Source organism: Metopolophium dirhodum, chromosome 2 (assembly GCF_019925205.1).
Source record: "Metopolophium dirhodum isolate CAU chromosome 2, ASM1992520v1, whole genome shotgun sequence".
NCBI classification, from domain to species: domain Eukaryota; kingdom Metazoa; phylum Arthropoda; class Insecta; order Hemiptera; family Aphididae; genus Metopolophium; species Metopolophium dirhodum.
Window position 1 is genome coordinate 24,814,606 of NC_083561.1, and position 25,481 is coordinate 24,840,086.

General features: G+C 33.7%; 3 long non-coding RNA genes across 3 annotated transcripts in view; 2 read left to right on the forward strand and 1 right to left on the reverse strand.

Annotated features, from left to right (window-relative positions):
* LOC132938231 (uncharacterized) overlaps window positions 1–24,656 on the reverse strand; it is a 320,472-nt gene extending 295,816 nt beyond the window's left edge. Inside the window, exon 1 of the long non-coding RNA XR_009663892.1 lies at window positions 24,481–24,656. This is a non-coding gene — a long non-coding RNA (uncharacterized LOC132938231). The remainder of the gene's footprint in view (window positions 1–24,480) is intronic.
* On the forward strand, window positions 7,870–14,854 carry LOC132939702 (uncharacterized). Its single transcript, XR_009664000.1, has 3 exons — window positions 7,870–8,059; window positions 11,753–12,031; window positions 13,660–14,854. It is a non-coding gene; the product is annotated as an uncharacterized LOC132939702 (long non-coding RNA).
* Window positions 19,924–25,481, forward strand: part of LOC132938230 (uncharacterized) — a 44,354-nt gene continuing 38,796 nt past the window's right edge. The window contains exon 1 of the long non-coding RNA XR_009663891.1: window positions 19,924–20,238. This is a non-coding gene — a long non-coding RNA (uncharacterized LOC132938230). The remainder of the gene's footprint in view (window positions 20,239–25,481) is intronic.

Consider the following 25,481-nt stretch of genomic DNA (forward strand, 5'->3'; position numbering starts at 1 on the left):
ATACTGTTATATACGTAGAACACGAAACTAATTGCGACAGCGGACAGAAAACGATAAGGAATTCGTAAATTTTAAAATAAATATTAAAAAATGTATGTGTTTTGTGATTATAGACTAGACTTAATGGGTTGGCTATGCTTTCTTGTCACAGAGAGGTCGAAATTACAACAGATGAAGTAATTGATGAGTTGTGCTTAAAAAACAGAAAACTAGAGTTTATTTTATAAATTAATAAAACAGAGTAAAATTAAAATCAATATTATTGTTTTTATTGTTAGCCTTACATGGAGTAACTAACAAAAGGTTGCATCAACACTAAAAAATTTTGATATCCCCCTCCTCAAGAAAATCCTATATACGCCCCTGAAAAGGACAATAATTATAATATGTTATCATTAAAGTCAATATGTTCACAATTTAAATATATTAAAATTGTATAAACTCTAAAGGTCGTTATGGTTTCAACGTTTCAATCAGACAGACTGTATAAACAAATAATATACAACTTGTGGGTTAGTAAATAATTGACATTGTGGTTTTATAGATAGTGTGACGCACGATACGGTTGACATTTGATGTTTCGAAACAAATTTCGTTTGAATTTTAACCAAATATTTTTTACAGTACTGTACATAATGTCGACAACGACGAGTTTCACGCATCATAAACAATTTAACCTTTTCAAACATCGATTTTCGTTTAGTGTACATTGTATAGATATTTTGAACAACTGAATAGTATGCCATATGTGTCGAAAATAAAAAGCAAAAATTACATCACTAAAATATGTGCTTTCGTGTTTATGTTGTTATAGACGACGCGTACATTATATTATAATGTATACAGTGAAACCAGGGAGGGCTTACTAACGGGCACCTCCGAATAGCGGACGAGTATTATTTCAATTATTTTATACAAATAGTATATTATATGATATAAATACGTGTAATATTGCCATACTGCAACCCTAAACCTAATTTAAAGTCCCACCTCATGTATTAATTCCAACGTTAATCGCCAAAACTAAGATATTTCGATTGTTTTGGAAAAAACCGTCGTCGTCTTTATAAGTGTGCAGTGCATCCGTAGGAGGGGGGAGGGCTAACTGGCTGAAGTCCCCCCCCATTGCCCGTATAATTATTACTTAAAAAAAATAAATATTTATCAAGTTTCAACTGTCAATTATAGTAAGCAAGACGTAAATTTCATATGCGTCTTACAAGAATGAATTCATTTTTGAAAAAATATTGTATTTGCATACCAATTTTCCTAAAATGATCTGTAATTTGTCGGTAAAAGTATGAACTACTTGTATATGAAATACTTTGTATTAAATTGTCTAGCCTTAGCTAAAACATTTAATATTTTATAAGTTTTGAACTACAAATTAACTGTGGTTTTGACGAAATTTGAACTTTAAATGCTTCTAAAAAATAACCATGATGCCTATGTTAATATCTTAGCTATAATAAAAACTATCGTATTACATTTTTAAGCTTTTTGACCGGATAAATAATTTTTTATTGACAATTATTATAGAAAAAAAAAATTTTAATTAATCAAATACAATCTACGTGAAGACGGTATAACCAAGCTGGTTACCAAACAATTTTAATTAATTTTAATTTTTTTCTCCGATTATTTTAAAAAACACTGAACATTTTCCATTTCGACCTCTAAAAGTAAAATTTACTTAAAAAAAACATACATCGGGTATCGAAGTTTATGATCAGAGCATTTTTTCCACCAGAAAAGTTGAGGAGTTACAAACATTTTAAAATACCTCAAATAAACGTCTGAAATTATTAGACTGGACAAAATAAAAATAAAATTGTAACTAATTTTCAAGCCCCCCCCAAAAAAAAAACAAATTGAAAAATCCTTCGTACGCCACTGTAAGTACCTATGTGTCAGCACCCCCGCGATATCGTTTATATTATATTATATACTCAGTGCCTCGTATTGAAACGTGTGGGAAACGAAAACCGTACCTACCTGCAGCAGTGGTGAGCTATACTACCCATATGTATATGTAATGTGTGTGTGTGTGTGTGTGTGTGTGTGTGTGTACGTGTTCGTGTGCGTGTATAGTGTATATACATGTATAATATTATAATGTACGCACATGTGGCCTATCCACAAACGAGTCGTACCTATACGGAATCCGGCCGATATTAATATCGAATTGTGCATCGGTAAAGAAAACCTCCAGCCGGGCATACCCGTTAAACCTGTTCAATGGTATTTTTTTCCCGTCTGCGCGTAAATGCGCCGACCGTCGGGTTAACGTGACCCGACACTCATTGGGTTTTAAGACGATAGTCGCGTGTATAATAATATATTATTATAAACGAATTACGTCCATGACCGACGCCATCGCGTCGTACATGTTATTATTCGATAATATACTATTCGGCGGTGTACCTCTGTACATTGCAGACTATGGTATATAATATAATACATAATATTATCATGTCATTCTTTCGGGCGAAACGAGTCGTTTGTATTGTAACACAATAATATATTATTATTTCGTATCTAGTATACCTAAATAGGTAGGACCTCATCACGGATATAATATTATTATTATATTTGTAAGTATTACAGGCATATATATAATTTTGTTCACGTTGTTCATAAATACCCCGCCATTTGACGTTCCGAATGCATATATGCTATATAGGTACCGCAATGGAGACAATTATTAGATATATTATATTATTATTATGATTATTATATTATAACAAAATCGTGTTTAATCCGCGCTGTAGCACTTGTAGATTTGCAGAATCACGTATTAAAAAAAGCTCAGATAGGTATACTGGTTTAGCTGGTCGGTCTGCATTCCGAGACAATAATACACACGTTTTGTCATCAATTACAACTGTAGAAATAAAGAAATAATAAGACCACCGAGACAGTTGTATGCGGTGTGATTTATAACCCGTTTCACGCTGTATATTTTCGGTCAAACAGTGACTGTGATATATCGAAAAATGGGTGCGGATTATCTATATAGGTTTGGACATAGACTCGGGAGTAATTCAATAGGCCAATCAACCTACGTGCGCTTACGTCATTGCCCGCTTTGGTGAAAATATAATTACAGTTTATAGTTGAGTCTCGATAGTTCGAATCTCGATGAGAATAGAAATAAATTTGACTTTTGTATTTTTGCTAGGTTTATACTTTAAACAAAACTTGCAAACACTTCAAGAGACAAGAAAATAAATTGAATTATCGAGACTCGACGTTGGTACAGACCAACGTAGGTACAGCGGAGGAAATATATAGGTGAATTTAAACGATGTTTATTTCTATTATAATATTAAATTGTAATTATTGTTCGTACCTATATGTGTAATGAGACATCGAGGCTATAAAGTATATAGTATTACTCTCACAGACCAAACGTTGGATAAATTACAATATTGCAGCAGTAAATATTTTTAAATCGAAACGCGCTTGAGATCGCAGCGTGGAAAATATTCGTGATTGACGCCGTTTATGCGATGTTATTATAATATTATAATCATATTATTATTTTGTCAAAGAATCACGCGGTAGAAAATTTACAATCTCCGAGTATAGCACAGAATTGATTGTGTTTATGATTTATCCGACAGTTTAAAATAATGATGGTCGCGTATGATGTCGTAATCGTGTACATATATAATTGTCTTCGATAAAATATTATAATATTTAGTAACGGTGCATTCGTCGTAAAGTATACCTTCGAATGAGTCATCCGAAAACACCGCCATTTCGAGGCGGTATATTATTATATGTACATACAATACGTCATATATATATGTTTGTCGCGTGATGGCTTAATAATATACAATCGTTTAAAATGGAATAATTTCAAACATCGGCGCAGTTACAACAATACCCTATAGTAATAATCGAACGGCCTAGTTATAGAAATAAATTAAAAACGTCTCAATTACGTCGGACGACAAATCATAATATCGCACCCATATAATATATTATATAAAATATTATGTATAAAATACATGTATCATGGGCGCTTATACATATTTATTATTATTATGTACTGCCGCAATCGCGTTTCTCGTATAACTCGGGTGATATTATACGATGTGAGAGAAGAAAAAATCTACCTACAATAATTGTTATGAGAGATTTTTTTTTCGACTCTTCCCTTTTTTTTTAAACGCGCACGCTTTTAACGCACGAGCGAATTTAATATAATATAAAGCGTGTATAATATATTATTTTATATTTTTTATCATATTATTATTATTATGCTCGCATACGATCGGGCCCCTATACATCTTTTTAGTCTGCCGCATCGGTGTAGTGTGTGTGTGTGTGTGTGTGTTTGTGGGTGCGTGTGTGAATGTGTGCGAGTACATTTTTTTCTCTTCGATGCGTAATTTAAAAAAATAAAGCTAATGCATGGCCGGGAGGCGGCGATCCCGCAGTGGGAGGACGGGGTGCTGCGTACACACACACACACACACACACACACACACACACACACACACACACACACTTACACACATACATTAAACGCGTGTAATAACGTATACACGCACGCATATATATGTACGTCCCGGAGAGCTTGACAAGCCGGCGAGGCGGTCGTAAAAACTGTAATTTAACTGCTGTTCTGGGCCCAGCGCGTATATAGTTAGCTGATAAATTAAAAAAAAAAACCGTGTGAGAGAGAGAGAGAGAGCGAGAGAGGAAAAAGCCAAGGGTCGTAAAAACTAAAAACCGCGGGGAAGAAGAAAGTTTTTATTTTTTTCGAATATATGCTGCTGAGCTAGGGAAATCGGATACCAAACGATACGCATGATAATATTTCGTTTATTCTTCGCGGTGTTATATTGTATTTATTTATATCGCTTCGTGAATTCGGTTGTGATAATAATAATACTATGTAGGTTTACCATTGAGTATTCGGTTCGCAAACGACCTCGACTGCGACCACTGGTAACATTATAGGTATACGGCGTAATATTTGGACTCGATTTCAACAGTATGGGTACTTACATAATATAGTATACACCGATGAGTGGGCTGATACGGTTTTTCTTTTGTTTAAAGTCGAACGAATTTATTTTGGATAGATTCAGTAGGTATCGTCTACACATTCATAAATTATTATTGACGCAATCGAGTGTTAAATTTTAATCATATACATATTATAATATTGAAACTGAGTCCATATATATATATATATATTATCAGCTGTATACATATTCACGCTGAGATGTATTACGGACTGAGATCGGAGGCTATACATACTTTAATCTATAACATAATTATATACTGCGATTATATACCATACGCTATGGTAATTGGACGCACGATAGGTCTCGAATTGTAATAATTGTAGTTAGTCTGAATGGAAATTTGTAACCGTTCAAAAAAAGTCCAACAGTTAAATCATTTTTTCATTACCTATTAATTCCCCTCAAGCAAAGAGTCACTAGTGGGTGACTTCTTAATCACGTTTTTTCTAAGTCTCTTATCACATATACTTATTATGCCAAGTACCATAGATTGTATATTTCTTATAAAAAAAAAAAATTACTTATTTAAATCATTTAAAAAGTGACCAACAGTTATTTATTATGCTTCCGTATAATATGGGTATAGTATAAGCATATAGTTAAGCATATAAGTACCTATAATCATATACATTTAACTACATATATAATATACATATTACTATACTAGAATAATTGGTAATATGCGTAATATTTAACTGTTTGGCGTGTTTGCTATAATGATGCATGAAAAACGATCACAATTGTTCCATCATAATATATAACTAATAAGTAATAACTATATAATATTATTTGACCTCTCATACTGGAATACAAAATGTAAATTGCTATATTTATGCTGCCCAACGAGGAAGTTGAATACGAGGTAATAAATTTTAAAAATATACATTGTATGTTATTATGAATTCTCCGATTCTCGTACTCCACAGTCATCGAACGTCTATCTGTATATTAATATATACATACAATAATAATAATATAATATATACGAGTACTTACAAGTCATAATAATTGGGATTATGTTGACAAATATATATGTGAACGTAAAATAATAAAATAATAAGCATCACAATAAAAAAGCGGTTCATTAGACTTTTGAATTGTATACAGAATTTAATATGTTGAGTTTTTTTTTTTAAAATGATAAACATAATTATGCGTCACACACACCGTGAAAATCGTCAATAAGACCCAATTTAATAACACCAAAGAACATTAATAGCTGCTATTTATTGTTGATTTACAGTGTCAGTTAGTCAGTTATTTTAGCAATATTTTTTCTTCTGTAAAACCATAAGTAATTATTTCCTCAGTTATCTATTGATTGGATTTTGTAAATGTACCTTTTAATTATTATACAGAATGTACTGTAAAATTATATTCAACAACTTTGCCGTCTTGACTCTTTAATCTGTCGTCACAAAATGTAAATTGTATTAACATGTGTTTTGTGTAAATTGTTTTCACATTTTTAAATTTAACTTTGAATTGTCTAATACCATCCAATAGTCAATAATTTATATGATGGCAAGTTAAAAAAAAAATCCATTTTATCAAATGCCTCATATCATTATACTCAAATCAAACACTACCTACATTATACATCGATCATAGTATGTTAGAAACGCCTAAAAATAATTCAATGAAGAAAATGTTTTAAATGTTAATCAAAATGATCTATATTATTTAATATGTATTATAAAAGTATAGTACATAGTATAAGTATGCAAATAATGGTAAAATAATTTATCTCGTTCGAATAAGAATGTCGGTCGTCGATAATCGAAATTCATAATAATATGTCAATGAGTATGTGAGGCCTGCAGTGATAAATTTCTTTAGTTTCGAATAAGTTATAGATAGTTGTAAGTGCTTTAAAAGTGTTTTATATCGCTTTTATTACGACCATCAAATCCTAAATGCATGTTCAGCCGTAAACAAATATTTTATATGACATTTCAAAATGATTACATGTCAATAGAAGATATCTAATGTCCCATACAAAAGTTAAACCAATATTAATTGTCATTAAATCAAAAATCCAATATCTAAATGTCAGTACTCAGTAGATAATAACAGCATAATATGCGTAAACAGAGTATGTGGAGGAAAACTTAAAACGCATTTAACGAACTATTTGACAATTGAATTCTGTTTTCGTAGATTAACATCAAAGTAATAAAATATGAATTACTATATATTTAAGCTCTCTGTAGATATAGGTCCTAAGCGTTGCATTCTGTATGTCAAGACCGAAAATTAATTGTTGCCGGAGAGCGTTATAATCGAACACCAAAATTTAGGTCATGAGCGGCAGGATATAAGTAATAACGACATAAATCGTATACAACAGTATTATAATATTAATGTTATAAGTTATAACAGGATAGTGTGGTTCGATTGTAGGAAAGAAAATTACTCGGCTACCCGCAGATGACGAAAGAAAACGATAAAAATAAGACGCGTGTATTATAATAGTATATTGTACCCAATAGGTATTATACTATTATAATAATAAAATTGTTATCTGCGGTCGCCAGAGCATATAGTACAATATATTATAATTCATCACGTCGGCATAACAATTATATCGCTGTCGGGACGAACTATAAAAGTAATTATTTAATTAAATAAAGGAAAAATAGATTAAAACGACATCGTTAAATATTGTGTGCGTCAACGGCGCGGTGTGGAAATAATATAATCGGCGGTGGACGACACATGCGAGAGATAAGCCCCGCCGAAACTATAATCGTACGACAATTATTATATACTTATCGACCGATTAAACGGTAAAGGCCGCCCGGGGTCAGTGGCTTAAATAGCCGCTGACCGTACGTACCGGCAATAGTCAATCGCATCTGTCAAGACAGGAGAAGTCGACGACGACCACAGCGCGACGAAGATCGAGACGACGACCATTATATGGACTTGTTGAGACGAATTCGACGACGACCAAATAGACTTGAGACGACTTCGGTGGCGGCCTACAAGACTTGAGACGACTAGAGACGGCGGTGAGTACTTTTGAACACTATTTTTTTCCAACAATAAATCATCGTTTTTCTTATGCCCGACCGAAATCGTTTTCATGTTATAATAAAAATGTACGCTCAGCCGTCGCCGCCGCCGCCGAGGCTACCCGTCGCAAATAATATGTGTGAGAAAAAAATAATACTCGTAAAAATAAAAAGAATAATGTATTTATAAATTTTTTTTTTGTGTCCGACACCGGTATGCACATACACATAGTGTCATTGCCTTTTAGTTTGTTTTACGAGCGCGTCGAGCACAAACGCATTAATATTATATATGACGCGATTTACTGACTTTAACGCGAGCACGTCGTCCGCGAAACTTTAGATCGAACGCGTTTCCTGCCGTGTGTTTAACTCTTTGCAATTTATAATATTATTATACTTCAATATTTATCAATAGTTGTAGGTCATCGTCGTAATAATATTGGTTGGACAATATTTTATTTTCTATATTTGAATATAACATTGGCGTAACTACGGGTCAATAATATAATATACTGATTTAATAGAATTTAAAGTTAAAATTGAAAACTTATTTTAGAATTAGAATTTATTTTCATATTTATCATTTGGCCCGCGCTAATAAAATTGTCTAGTTTCGCTTATGCGTTTGTGTCTTAGGGGCCGTTTTATAATCATAGTTTAAACCTCGGTTACGTTTAACCCACTGATTTTACCGGTCGAATTCCGCGGTTTAACATTAGTTTAACTATTGTAATACGGGTCCTATTATATATAAACGGCGTATAATATAATAATGGCGTATAATATAATAATGATTAATGGCATATAAAATATTATAATAATATATGTTATTTAATTATTAGACTCGGTATATTTTGATTTTTTTTATTCAGCGCGTTTATTTGTCAATAATTTGTGATTCAAAATAAATTTTGATTTTTTTTTCTCGGTGAAAATATCATTAGGTACGAGATAGTTAATGGCTGACAATTCAAATATATTTATATTATGTGTGTCGAATGTTGATCTATTACGATTTCCTCTATCGCTACGAATTAACAATAATTATATCTCGATAAAACAAATTTAGATTGTTAATCGACCTCGGCTGTGCGTGTATATATATATATAAACGCATAAAAACTATCATCATCTGCAGATTCTCATTATATTTTAAATACTGCGTGCCATATTATTCATATATTTCTATATAGTCTGTGGTTTACACGGATTATGTTAATAAACACATAATTACATATTTATCGCGCGTTTCTCTCAATAATATCTGTCGAAAAACCAAATAATTATTTTGTGTGTATAACATCAGTCGAGTAAATCATTTGAACGTATTGAGCGTGTAATTATATTTAATAAACAGTAATATTCCAAATTTCAACTGTCAGTTACTTTAAAAATGTCTAGAGGAAATAATACACCATGGTAGCTATTATGATTATCTAGCCTATATAATTATCTTAGACTGCCGAAAGGAAATATAAAATTTACTTATATGCATTTTCACCATTTATAAGTAAGTTTGAGTAGGGACCTACTGTTTAATTTAATAATATATAATATAAAACACTGTGAAAGAAAGATAATAATACATACTAATATAATCATTAATTAAAAACATTAATTTCTCGGGAGCAATAAAATAATAAATGTGTTATAATATTCGTGTTGTAATGGTTCGGTCTGTGAGAACTTATAATAATATATCGTCGTCTTAAGCATAAGTAGATTAATATTTTTTAACCATAAACATAATATAAGTGCCGTAGTCATGTCTTAGTTGTGATAAACTACACACACTTATAACACACAAATAGTATATATATATACACTATAAATAAACTATAATATATGATGTGTGATAGGAATAATATTATATTATAATATTATTCGAATAAATTTTACTTTAAATTTATTGACTAGCTTTTTATCTATTTAAGCTTTAGCTGAAGCCAATTTCTAGAATATTCAATATTATATCCTAAATGTGTATTTATGCGCACAATTATTTTTCCAAACGAAAATATAGACTTAAACATCTGGACAAATACATAATTTCATCCTCCCTGTGCAAATGTTTAAATTTAATTTCACCGAATTTCGACACAATAATAATATACGTAGGCAGATTCTTACACGCGGCAATAAAACAATACACAGGTATATAATTATTGCTTCCGCGGATAAAATAATAATATGATGAGTTTGAGTCAGTTTTTATATATAACTTCTGTTGCAATTCGGTTAAAGACCCTTAATATTATAACAACTGCGGTCGTTATATTGATGAGATTTATTTTTTGTATATAATGGTCATGCTCAAGACGATTATAATAATATGCGGTTTGTAGATTAATGAAATCAAGTTAAATTGAATTTCGCGTCCTATCATACTAATCATAGTTTATATAATATAAGCAATGATCACATACGCTAGTCATATCAGTTAACCGCACTGCTGCCGTTCGTATTTTTTTAAAAACAATATTATATTGTTATTATTATTATTATTATTATTAAACATAATATCGTCTCGCACTCTCGCTGGACCCAATGTCGTTTTTAACCCTACACACACATACTATACACGCGACGATCTCGCCATCAAAACGCTGGAGTCCCGCACATATACATATATAATATGTATCATATTATTTTATATAAAATTTAACTCGTATACACTATACACATTGTGCGAGGGCGCGGAATCCATTACGGCTCTCTCTGCGGCGGCGACCCTCTCCATTATAATATATACGATTCCATCGCGCGCGCCATTGCTGCCGTATTTATATATACATATATATATGCAACACACTTCACCGAGTCCTCGCCGCCGCCGCCGCCACCACCACCACCGCTGACGATGCGAAACCTTTTCCCGTTCGATATATAACAACCCCCTGCAGGCCATGATTCTCATCCGCGTATAATACAATACGCAATATAATATATATATATGGAGAGAGAGAGAGAGAGAGATAAATGCGTACAACAGTATACATATATCGGGTAGGCGAAAGGCGGTGTGTGTGTTCGAGCGTACGTCACGGAGGGTCGAGACGGCGAAAAAAAGAGCTGGGGGATTGTTTTTTTATTTCGTTTCGCCTCTCGCCGTATTCCCCGTTCCCCGTTTTCGATATCACAATTTATAATATATAAGCCAGCCCCCGCAAAAACCCGTCACAGTACTGCACCGGGGCCCGAAGTATTTGCACACTGCGCTGCGACCCGCCGCGGACTTCCGTCGTCCATAGCGAGAGCCTCCGAAGACCGCGATTTATCTCCATATTTTCTTTTCTTTTTTTTTTTTTTATCATCCTCGTCTCGTATACACACAACGGATATCCGGCCGCGACGACTACTACGACGATCGGCAGGTATATATGTATAGGTGTTGCGACGACCCTCTGTCGCCGCCGCCGTCGAATAAGCCTGCACGTACGTTACCACCGCATGTTTACTCACTTAATACACCTACCCATATTATATTATTATATATGCACGTACATATTGTTATTGTCATTATTGTATTTATAATCGTACCTATATACCTCGCGGCTACAGTGTCGCGCAATGCCGCATTGCCGTGCGCGTCAGACATTGCGTTCCATTATATATTATATTATTGTTACCATAATATCGTATACCTATAGTTGTTGCATTATACCGTGTTTGTTTTTCCCTCCGCAGGTATTCATATTATTATAACATCGCGACCAGGTGGAGCGGCGACGGCCATTACCTATATTATAACGTGTACACGCGTAATGCGTGTGACGAGACTCACGGATTTACGTCTGGAGAATTCGAATCAACGGATTATGGCCTCAATGTACACACACGAACAGACGTCGCGTACTGCATAATATATTATATTATTATTCCAACACAATATAATATAACCGTAATGGCGTGTGGCTGCAACGCTGCAGCGCGGAAGTGAAGAGGAAATGAAAAACAATAGTAAAGGTGACGATTTTTCCATATCTATAACATTATATATATAGAATAATTTAACACGTACGCCTAATATATTATAATAACATAGTTTGTATATCTAATGCAGCAAACGCGCTTGTGTTTCTCGGTTAAGTTGGATATTGCCCTCCACCGTCGCGTTTTCTCCAAACAGTGTTCGGCTGGCACAAGTATAACATACCTATTTATTAGTTTTATTATATTCTGTACGGCGTTTTCGGCTGTGCTCTCGCGGAAGCCTCGCGCGTTACCAGGTCACCGCGATTACGCGAGCATACCGCGTTTGTATATTTCCGTGCCGAATCGCCGAATCGCCGAAACACCCCCCCCCCTCCCCCCGCGACTTCGATAGATATCAATGTGTTACAAACGCCTTTCAACAAAATATATACACACAGTGCATACGTGCATATAGAGTTCCGGTGACGATAATAATACTACAATATGTGCAGAAACTCGGGGGGTTCATATATCGCAGATGAATTCGAATTATAGCGCTAGAATTTCGAGTCAACGAAAAACATGAGTGTTTTACGATATTATATTATTATAATATATATTATACGACGGCTTGACAAAAGGGGCCTTTTTTTCTCCATACCCGTTGCGAGACGCGTCGAGAATTTAGAGTTACCGAGAGTAGATGTATATAGGACTGCTGTTGTAGCGAATGGAGGGCCCTGATGCGCAGCCTTTCGGGTCGCGTGCGCGTAAAAGTTTATCGCTCCTGTGGGGGGGGGGGGGGCTGGGCGTTGGGTGAAAAGCCACTCCTTCGTCGCGTATCGATCGGCGGGGCGGGACGCGCGTCCACCCGCCGCCGTTGGCCTGGCAAAAGCCCGTGGCGGACGGCGGGCGCAGGCGCCCCGGCGGTGACTTTGCAGCGCGCCGGGCCGCGGAAAATGCCACCGCCGACGGTCTTTTGCGCGACAGACCGTATCGTCATACCGCAGCCGTCGACGGTGGCTGTACGTCGTCGTCGCCGTACACACATCGCGCCGAGAAGTTTGCGAGCGACCCGCGAGAGAAATCGTCTTCCAATCGTCCTCTCCGTCCAAAAAGGTAACCGCGCGTCACGTATAGGGTTTTTTTTTTCGTTTTCGAATGAACGCAGTCGTTCTATTATTATTTGCCCCCGCCGAGGCCGAATGGCCGCTAATATAGTATATAACAAACATGGCCTCTGCCGCACACATTTCTAACCCTTTTGTATGTGCACATAATGTAATAATTCGATCGCCGTGCACAGCATAATATAATGCCATCGTACGCCGTTTGCGTTTTCGTGCTTTGTGCGTCACCCTCGACGCGTTGATAAATAAAAATAATCTTTTGTGTATCGTTTCGGACGCACACATGCCCGCTGCACGCGCGTCGCACTCGTTTTCTCTCTCTCCCGCGACGCCGCCGCGGTGACCATATTATACTATATCGCGTTGGTCGCCACCGGCTATTGTTCGCGGCGTCCGGCCGAGAGGGTTTTTTTTTCATTCGGTTTATCACAATAATAATATAATATTTTTCCGTATTATTACAGAACACACACTTACATCACGCACTATGCCGTCATTATAATATTATAATATAATATAATGTTATTATTGTCTTTCCGTTTCCTGCAGATGTGCCGGAGATCCAAGTACAAGCTGTTGTCGGTCCGTCCGTCCTCGTCCGAGCACCGATGCAGAGCTGCAAATGTCGACGAATAATGCGTGGCACCCTGTACGTATACTAAATGTATCCTGAGTGCATTATAAAACTGTCCGGTATACCTTCAGTATACGTAACAGGGTGCCATACCGATCGTCCGGAAGTGGTCCCGCGGCGTGGCCTGCAGCAGCTCAGCGTCCCTGCGACGACGTCTTTTTCGTGTACAATTTTATTATTATAATAATACATTGGTATAATATACAAATCATTGTCGTCATTGGTCGGGCGTTACCGCGAATACATGTAAAATATTTAGATTGTTACAAGAAAAAAAATTAATGCACTGCGCTTGCGCTTGCGCATCTATCACATTAATAGGCATATTATATTTTATTACAATTCATTATTATAATATATAACATCGCAAGAAGTATACCTGTATACCTACACGTGTTATATAATATATTATATAGGTACATTATGATTTTTATTATATAAATTATTTGTAATATTGTTTTACTTGGCAAGCCTACTCGATTCATTTGTAATTTTTTTTTTATTTTATTATTATTACAATATATCTGTTTGAGTTAACATATAATTCTCACTTTTGAAAAAGAAAAACAATTTATATCTCTTGTACTGTTATTATATTATTATTATATGTCTGTTATCGGTCGCGAGATTCTAATCGGAAATTAAAAATAATATACATACCTATAACATACGTACCTACATTTATATATTATATTACATTATTAGATATATATTGTGCATTATACGCTCGCGAAACCCGTTTGCCCCGATGGGAAATTGCACGACAGTAAATCCGTAATGTTTACGATGTTTATACGATACGAGAAACGTGTAGGTTTATTATTATCATTATTATTGGTATATTATTATATAGTAGCAGCGTTTTTGTATATAATTGACGGCGAAGAGTAGGCTTGCGCAATGTGCTCTCATATTATACAGATTTCTTTAAAAGGCGCGTTACAATAATACATATTATATTGCGTAAAATGCATAATATATTATAATAATTATATTATATGTGATGCGTCGTGCCTAACGATTTTTCAAAAGACGTTTTGTAATTTTTTTTTTAATGTGTTCGTTCGATCATATACGAGCGTCGGGCTTACAATAAAATAATTATACGTTTGGGTGGTGTATAAGTTTTTTTTTTCAGTCCTGAAGAGAAAAGTCGTATATGATGTTATGTTATAACAGAATATCTAGCCGCATATAGGTCCTTGTGATATTTATATTTATCTTTAAAACTTTATTTCGATAAACGCATCATTCTATGTTCTACATCGTCCCGACATTAACTTGAACATTTAAATATATATAATATATAGGTATACATACTGTACGGTAAGTCGATATAAGAAAAACAAATACAATATAAGAAAAAGAAAAAATAAACCTATAGTATCGCTGTACGAGCCTTCGAGTGCGTTTCGAACATTAGAACCTATAATATAATAATAATAATAAGTCTGACTAATGCTGAAAGTAAAAGTAATTTATTAGTATTAGTATTTATTATGTGTACGCATATTATATTCGTATAGTAACGTAAATAATTAAACCTCCGATCGCTAGACAAAAGTCTAAAAAATATATAATATCAATATTAATTTAAACGCGCACGCGCGCATAAAGACATTTTACAGATCGCATATATAGGTGTTAGCGTTGCATAATATAATATTACGAATAAAATAAAGGTAGAAAATATAATATTTTACTCATTATTATTCGGATTTAGAGAGTTGCAGTGGCAATACAAATGGGTATGAAATCTTTTTTTTTTTTGGAACACTAAAATATAAGACGACGACTGTGTTATTTTATATAGATATAATTGAATACAATATGTCACACACCTACTGCAGGTAAATTAAAGGTGTATATAATATTATATATATAAACTGATAGGTACTAAAGAATACAAATTATTCAAACCAGTTTTCTAGAAATAATATGTTCGTAAATACCTTCGGTAAAATTATTGGTGTGAGAGAAAAATCCATTATTTAACATCAAATAACAATTTTGGAAACACACAAATATCAGTAAATAATACAAATATTATAATAATATATCTTGGTATAGAACAGGGTGGTATATAATATTATAATACCTACAATACGTCAACTATTTTAAATTATAATGCACAGTATTTCCTTTATAAATTATTAAATAAATAAAATTGAACACGGGCGGCCTCCGTAAACTCGTAATAACTGTTAAAGATTTCTTAACGCGTATGCCTAATAATATACCTATATGAAGACTATGCTGTATAACGTTAATAACATTATGCTAGATAGTTTTTTTTTCTAGGAGTTATACAATATGAAATATAAATTTTATATTTACAACATGTTATATAAATAACAGATACCAATTACAAATTAATAAATCAATTTTTAATTAAATGCTTTAAACGCTACCCGACGACCGAAATATTATTATTATTGCACTTACCGATACATCATACATTATACATTATACATTCATACCTATATTTAAAGTGTACTGGTAGAGGATACATATCATTCACTTAAGGTAATATAACATATATTATAAATTATTATATATTATATACACAATAAATATTAATGTTGTTGTGCATTTATTAATGCAGTCCATAGAACTAAATAAATTATAATGTAGTTTAAAAAAAATTAAGTCATAACATTATTTGCGTATACCTACATTTACCGATACATTATACAGTCATACCTATATTTTAAGTATAAAGGTGGAGGATACATATAATTCACTTAAGGTAATATAAAATATTTAAAAAAATTATTACATACACAATAAATATTAATGTTGTTATGCATTTATTAATGCAGTCCATAGAACTAAATAAATTATAATTTAATTTGAAAAAAAAATTAAATTATAACATTTGCGTATGCTTATGAGTACCTACTTACCTACCTATATATTTAATACGTATGTATTTTAATAATTTATTGACTGTGCTAACAAAATTTTGTTTTCGAATAAAATATATTTAAAATGACTATAATATTATATAATTTACGTATAGTTATTTATGGTTCTTTTTTTTTTTTGTATCATAAATAATCCGCCTTAATCATAAATATTAATAAGTTATTAATAACAACGAATATATTTTTGATTTAATGAAACATACCTATATTATATTTGTACCTATTATGTAAAAATTAAATATAGGTACATATTACAATATTCGATATTGTTTTATTTGATTCACGACATCTGAATAACGATACGCATTGTGAATGGAGTTCGATTTAGATATCTTATTTAAATAGAGCATTTATTAAATATTTTTATTTAAATAAAATGAAAGTTGTCTACTTGCTCGTAAAAATATTCAATTATCAAATAAAATATAATATTTTCTAACCCTATATAATATATAGGTATACCTGTAGCCAAACACATCAGTTACAGAAGTGGTATTATATTAACCTTGTACCAAATATCACGCGAGACGTCTTAAAATTCAAATGCATTCAATTTATATCTAAAAATTATAAGTAATTTCAAATATAAAAAAAAAAAATTATTTTTTAACGTTCCATTGTTTTATATAAACAAAACTAGGAAAACCGGTCAAAACTAATACATTTATAATCGATTTAAATTTTAAGACTTTATACGGTTATTATTTACCGAGTTACAACAGGTCTCTGATGCAGAAATAACGAACAATAAAAATAGAGATTAAACAGTAGAATTATAGGTAGTTACATATAATTTTAGATAGGTACTTAAATGGGTTTTAGTCTAACGATGCAATAATGCATATAGGTATAGACGCGCTCGGAAAAACGACTAAGAAAATCAAACGACGATTCAGTTTAAATGTTTATAGATAAACTTACATTCGTGACCTAAACAGCATTATGATAGGCACAGGTATGTAGTTATTTTCATGAAAATATGTATGTGTATGAGTTATATAGTACCTACGCAATTTTAAAACACCTCAAGCACCTGATTATATTTTATGTAAAACGGCCAAGGTTTTCAGAGATTCTCTGAGCGTCAAAGATTTATACGGCGGCGCATCTGTGCGTATACCTATACCTATAATAATTATAGGACTGTCCTATAACATTATACATATTAAACCCATTTATGATATATCATAATATATGATATGTATTATGTACACGTACGTAATAATTGTCCGAGCAATAAACACGAATCCAATTAGGCTCGAAATGAGCTTCATCAGTTTTGTTAACACATATTGCACAGAAAGTCGTAAAAATGTCGAACGTGCTTATTACACATAATAAATATTATATAATATAACAACAATGAAACTAGATTAATTATTTATATATTTTCTTACATATGTCATTATCGCAGTGCAATTCATGATGGGTGTAGATTTGCATAGTGCTTATATTGTATCTGCGTGAATATATTCGTTAAATAATATAGGTATACCTATATAGTTGAATTAAAACTTAATTATTAGTTAATTATACCATTTAAAGTAATTTTTAAATTACATAATATGTGTAAAAGAAATATTTTCAATGATATAGCTTCGGCATTCTGAAATCTAAAGTATCTTATATGTATATATATATATAAAGGTATATATTATGATATATTTGAATACTGAGATAACTTGTATATATTGATGCAATAAGCATTTGTTGGGGGGGGGGGGGGGGGATAGGAGAGCTTAGTCATCACCGATTTAAAACCTTTCAAAGTTATAACATAGTGATATATTTTATAAGGTATATTCTGTTTAAATTATAGTATTTAATATTTAATTAGGTATATAGTTTTGTTGTTTTTTTATTGCATTTTATCTTATATGACAATTATTGTATAATTAATATAGGTAGTAGGTACCTATTATTTATGTTTAAAAATATTTTTTTGTACACTCAGTAAGTATATAGTATTATAATATAATTGCTTGGTGCCAAAAAAAAAAAATGTTGTGACATTAACAAAAAACCGTGTGTGGTAATCATAATTATTTTATTGGTGAGGGTGGGGCATGGGGGCCCGACTGAGAGGGTCAAATAAAGAATCTTATTTAAATTTGGTACCTCAGTAGGTTCACTCTACTTCTTCGGTGCACCACAGAGGAAATGTGTGGGTGAAACGTTCTGCAGTTTTATAATTTATCCTACAAATTTCCAGATCCCATCCTGCACGTCTACGAGTGCGTATATTATATAGATCAAAAATAATGATAGCCACGTTAAGTATAAAATATATAACTTTAATAATTCAACTGAACGTCACAAACTCTAACGAATATAATATGTTTGGTTCTCACATTTGGTAAAGTACCCACAATATTATGATATTTTGATTTTCACATTTGTATCTACACCAAAAACTCGTTCAAAATACATTTTGGTGTAACGAATTCGATATAAAATGGAACTCGAGCATCGCTTTTTAAAACCTACCCCCCACGCGATCATTGCAGATCGTGTTCGGGTTAGGGGGGAATTTTAAATTTATCACCGCAATGACCTAATTTTGGGGACAAAAGCGGTTTTTTTTTTCGGAGAACTCGATAAAATATGTATAAAAAACACAATATAATACGACGACGACCCACTCGCGGGCGTGTGTTGCGGTTACCTATATATATTTATACGGACATAATATAGGTACATACCTACAACATCGAAACGCGACCGGCGATTGGACCTGAAGCGTGATATACCTAATTTTGTTACGACCGTAACGGAGCGTCTCCTATACATAGTGAAATATACACACACACATCACACATAGAGTACAACAACAATAATAATATGTAGGCGATAATAATAATATAACATAATGCGTAGCGTGGAGCGCAGTTTTTTGTCACCGTCGCGACGCTGCAGGTCATTGTTTCGGAGTGCACAGCAAAAAACTCGGACGCGAGAGATGAAAAGGGTTAAAGAATTCTTTTGAAACGTCTCCCAAGACAATGCAGTTGTCGGAGGTGTATATATAGGTATAGTGTGGTGGCTGTAGGTATATACCCCGCAGTTGCACGCGTCCACGTAATGTGCGCGGTGAGAAAGGGGTCACTGGGCCACACCGCAATGTTTATAGCGGCAGTGTTATTATTACGAGGGAGCGACGTTTAAAAAGAAAAAACGAATAAATTCGTCTTCAAAAAAACCCGATTCGGGTGTAAAGAATACCTATACCATTATGTGGGTCAAGAGAAAACGACAGTCCGCCGTCGTCGTCGACCAATCAGTGACCGGCTCGCGTTTTTCGTATAGGTAAACGACGATTGCGATGACCATTATTATTACCTATATACCATACTATTCTCTCACGACCTGCAAAGCCCTTCTCGGTCAGCTCACTACCGATTGTCGCGTATTCGACATTTGGAATTCGAGCGGACCGTTGCTTGCTCCTCTACGCACGCTAGACCTATCGTACCTTTAAGACACTACAGCCGAGCACATCATCGCTGGACCTTCACTCTCACGGCACCTACACATCGCCGCACAACTTGTCGTCGCAGACTCTCCAAGGTGAGTGAAATTTCGTATGGTTAAACGTAGACGTAGGTGAATGTAATATATTTTTCTCCAACAATTAGGCCCGCTCGAAACTCACATACCTAATGCGTATAACACCGGCAGCTTCTGCTCTCGGTAGCGGGCGTGTATACGGCGGTATATGTATAATTATAGGCACCTATAAATAGATTTGTTTCGGCTGAACTCGCATCGTGCCCAGAAAATTGACACGGGGACCGCGTCCTGGGAGTCTTATATTATATAGTCCCTCGGCGCGCCGAAGTCTCCGAGGAGACACGCTACAGGCGGATTCCGAGAAACGCGATCCTGTTCGTATTTATGCGTACGTGTACTGCGATGTTACCGCAATGATACCGTAACCCTTTACGACGTAATATTATTATAATATTATATACCTAACCATAATCGTATGATATATTATTTTATTCGACACGCGCGTGTGGGTCTCGCGCGAATTCCTACCCGTCGCGGCGCCGACTCTGCCGCCATCTGGACGACCGGAAATGCCGTCATCCCCGGGGGTAGTTGGCGGACAGAGCGAGAGAAAGGAAAGGCGGCGCAGCAGCGTCCGGTCGCGGCGGTGGGTCGAGGGCCGGTCCCGCGGCGGCGGCCCCGCTACCATGATTGTCCTCGCGACCTGCGCGCGACTCCTCCTATCCGGCATGGCGCCCGGCCTGGCCATCGCCGCCGTCGCCGTCGCCCATCGCGCGATGCCGTCGCCGAAATTTCGCGACCACGACGGAAGGATCGGCCGCCGTTTGCGCCATGATTATTTTTTTTTCGACACTGCGACGAAGTCCCGCGAATATCACAATATTATGGTTTTATTTTTCGCAGCGATTCCGTTTTCGGACGATGTCATAATATACTCTAAAGCAGAGTTCGGCCACTCACGGCCCGTGGGCCGCATGTGGCCTCGTTGTAATTTTATAATTTGTGTCAAAATCGTGAACCAAGATAGTACATGTGGACTGGAAACTGAAAATTAAAACGATGATTGTTTGTAGATGCCTATAGTTAAATTATTGATAAACCCAACAGTTATGAACTCAAATAAACTAAATTTTATATGACTCTACATTGTTTAAAATAAAATAAGGTACACCTTATTGACATTGTAACCAGTGAAAAATGTTATATATTATTTTTTTTCCCTTGTCATCAAAATGATTGCCGACCTCTGATTTAAAGCGACATTATAGCCAAGTATAATCATTCCGTTTCCAGGCGCATCCCTTAAACATATTTTATTTGACCTGTATACCTATACCTATGCATCGTATCATATACATAACTACTTAAAAATCGCATCATGCTTTCAAACGTTTAATTTTGTACGCAGTACGCATGTATATAAGAACTGACTATGATGAAATGAGTTTGCCTATTGCCCATTTTCAGTGGCCAGTATCTACTGAAATCGAAATTCTAACGCCTAGTTGTCGAATTATTTTATATCATACTAATATTTTACCTATATTTAGGTAGGTAGGTAGGTAGTAGGTACTAAAAACATTATATGATGATAATCTGGATGTGATATTCTATAAAATCGGATATAAATATATATAAAATTATAAATATGTATGATGGGCTTATAGAATCTATACATAGGTAATAGGTATAATAGTCTTAAATAAAATATATAAACTTGACTAATTTGTTATTACAGACTAATACATTTTATGTCGCACGTATATAGTTTAACTATATATGATCCATATCGATTCTAAATCTACTTATAATTTATATTATACTATATTTAAATATTCAATAGACTACCTATAGTTATATAATATAATACAACACGTAACCTATTATCCTTGGAATTATAAATTATAATAACTCAGAAACTACTACCTACTTGTTTTGATTTCGATGTATCGTAGTTTTTCGAAAAATCATTCACTCAGCTATTTGCATAGAAATAGGGAGAAAATATGTTTGGCATGACAGTCTATAAATGCCTTGAAAAATGGTACAAGTATATTTAGGTAAACATAAATCCAGCGGACTGTTTTACAATTAAAAAAATGACTTAGAATTCGTACACCTATGTATTTCTATATTCTGTATAATATAATATAATATCACTCATGTCCAAATCTTTGTTAACATAACCTAACCATGAATAATTGTTTGGTTATGTGGATTTTTCGATATTTATTTATTTGTTAATTGTTATTGACTAACAACTACTACGGTAACAATGAACCGATTTAATTCGATTTGGACGTCGCGTCGCAAAAATGCTCGCAATACGCGTGATAAACAAGTTTCGATTTAGTTGACACCTATATATATGATAGATTTTGGTGGTATATGAAAACATGGGTTGACTGGGTACACCCCATACAACATACCCACACAATCATGCTGGAGGCGTATGTATGTATAGGAGATTAAGTCGATAAAGTTTGCATCGACACAGTAGGTATATTATATAATATAGTAGTAATATATACCTATTATTTCAATATTATATATATCCGCGATGGTTGACGACGAGCCGCGGCCGAAGCACGCTTGTCCCCTACATATCGCGTGCACGCACAACATAAATACTGTATTATATAATATACAAAATAATAAAAATAATAATATGTTATTTTGCTGCAGGACGACACGTACAAAACGGTTTTATGCGGCGTACACGGGTCCTGCATAGGCAGACCGTAAAGTCATTTGAATATTATAAACGGTGTTTCCAAAGTCCGCGCTCTATAGACGCGTATAATATATGAAATAGTCGGTCGTCGTTTTACGACCGTTTTTATAGAGTAGTTTACGCACAGTCAATGCACACACATACACACACACATATATATATATAATACACATCGAATATAATAATATATACAACATGATATACGTATATACATTATGAAGTGTAAACGCCGCAGTTGCGGTTGATGATCAAAGTTCGTATACTTGACTCTCATCCTGCAACTTGCGTCGTACACAACTGCTGCAGGTCAACACTTATATTGAGTTATATTTATACAGTACCTATATAATAGGTATATATTATATTACATCATGTCATATTATGCAAGTACCCATGCGATTTAATAATAATCACACCTCTAGAACAAGACTACCTGCACAACTGAAAATTAGACAGTAAATTAATAAATGACTATGTAGATACTTTCGGATATAATAAAAAATTAGCTCTATAGCATGCGAAAGCGCCACATTTGATATCATTTTTGATTTTGACACCAACATTATGTGTCAGTATTGAAAGTAAATTTATTGAAAAAGTTAAATTATTCAATTTTTAGATAAGTTTTTAAAGGAACAGAGCCATATTTACTTTATATGGCAGCAGTATGTTATTTAAAATTTTAACCAATCTCCGAAGTCAAAATTCAAGACTGCCTTATTTCGATTTGTGGCGTCTTACGCTAAATAAAACTTATTTTCGTGTGATATGTGGAGTGGAAAACAGCAATAATATTTAGTGTTGTGGCGGTTTGGAATTTCATAATTTGTGCGATAATATTGCAGTCATAATATATTATAATGAAAAACGTCAGTCATGTATTTTCAATTAGAATTTTTTCCCATTCACATAAAATTTTTTAAAATACCGAAAGTCTAATTTGTTGGGTTAGGTTAGGTTTAGGTTAACTGTCTAAAAGAGTATTTCATAATATTTAATGAAGTCATAATGTAAAGTATGCTTATAAGTATTTAAATAAACTTATATAAAGTGCAGTTGCAGTCTCTTGCCATAACGGTGGCCTTCTTTAGTTCAATTTATTCTCAGGGTCTCGCCTGTAGTTTATTTGTTTATTATCAAATTAAAAAAAATTATTTTATAAATTGCATATTTTCTTATAAGTTTATAACTATTAGGGAAAAAAATGTTTTCATACGTCTTCTATATGTATAGTGTCGTACTTTTTTATTTTCATACAGACACGATTTGAAACTGCACATAACTATTTACATGTTCCAATATGTCATCGATGTCCTCACACACCTGTACGACCATATTAGAACTGTAGTATATATGGTTAAGACTTTCACACTGCAGAGTATTGTTTCTTTTTAGATGCATCAATTGCAACACTGCAGTTGTGCAGCAGACTTATACGTCTTAGAGTCTTAGGAAAGATACAATATAATTTATTCTTATCGTGTCTCCTAATATTATATGAAATCTATTATTTTTCGCCGATAATTGCGATATAACAGTCAATCAAATTTGTATTTATTTCTTACCTATATTATTCTGAACAGCGTCGGCGCAGGCGCATGCATTCTTATAAAATTCCACAAAATTGCCGGATACGTCGCGACACTGTATCATCACTTCGCGGCACCATCCGGCGATAAGGATATTTCACTCACGACACATGACCGCGCACTTCACGTGTGATTTCGTACCGAACTTGCCGTCTCCTGAAAATCATAAGTAATTCAAATTTTATTATTTGTGCACAATATTGAACGAATAAAATAATATACTTAATACTTATAGATACACAAATAATGGCTGTAGGAAAGGTACCCCTATTTATTTCATTGACGATTTTTTAGTTCGTTCAGATTTATAAAACACATATTTCAAATATATTGTAGATTGTATACTTATATTATACGAAATAATTCATAATATCGTCTCAAGGATAAACATATATAATATACATTATGTATACGATTAACTAAATTTCAAGCAAACGGGTTAAATTTATACCCTCTATATTATAGATAATAAACTTAAAAATGTTATTATAGAAAGTGGTGATTTTATTAACTATTATTACACGCGTGTTATAGCTATAATAAACAACTAACAGCTGGTTAATGTGTTATACCATTCATGACCACGACATGCGCTTTGCACACAGATCAAATTTAGTAATAATTGTTAAACGCATCAAGAATCAGTTCAACAATAGTTAATACGCATACCAATATACACATATATCAACTATTAATTATATTCTCGTTTGTACTCCAAAGTCCAAACCTAGTTGCACTTTAGATTTCAACAGCGTTTATTTCTCTTATGAAAAAACATCGATTTATTGATCTCTCCAACAATATAATATACAGTAAAACTTCGATAAGACGGAAGCAGTCGTGCAGGTAACACGGACCATCTCCTTCATGTACATATAAATTAATTATACATACTATACAAACACTCTCTACACAGATATTTCAGACCTTTCTTGGCTCTACGACATGTATATACCCTGGCTGCAGACAATCACTTA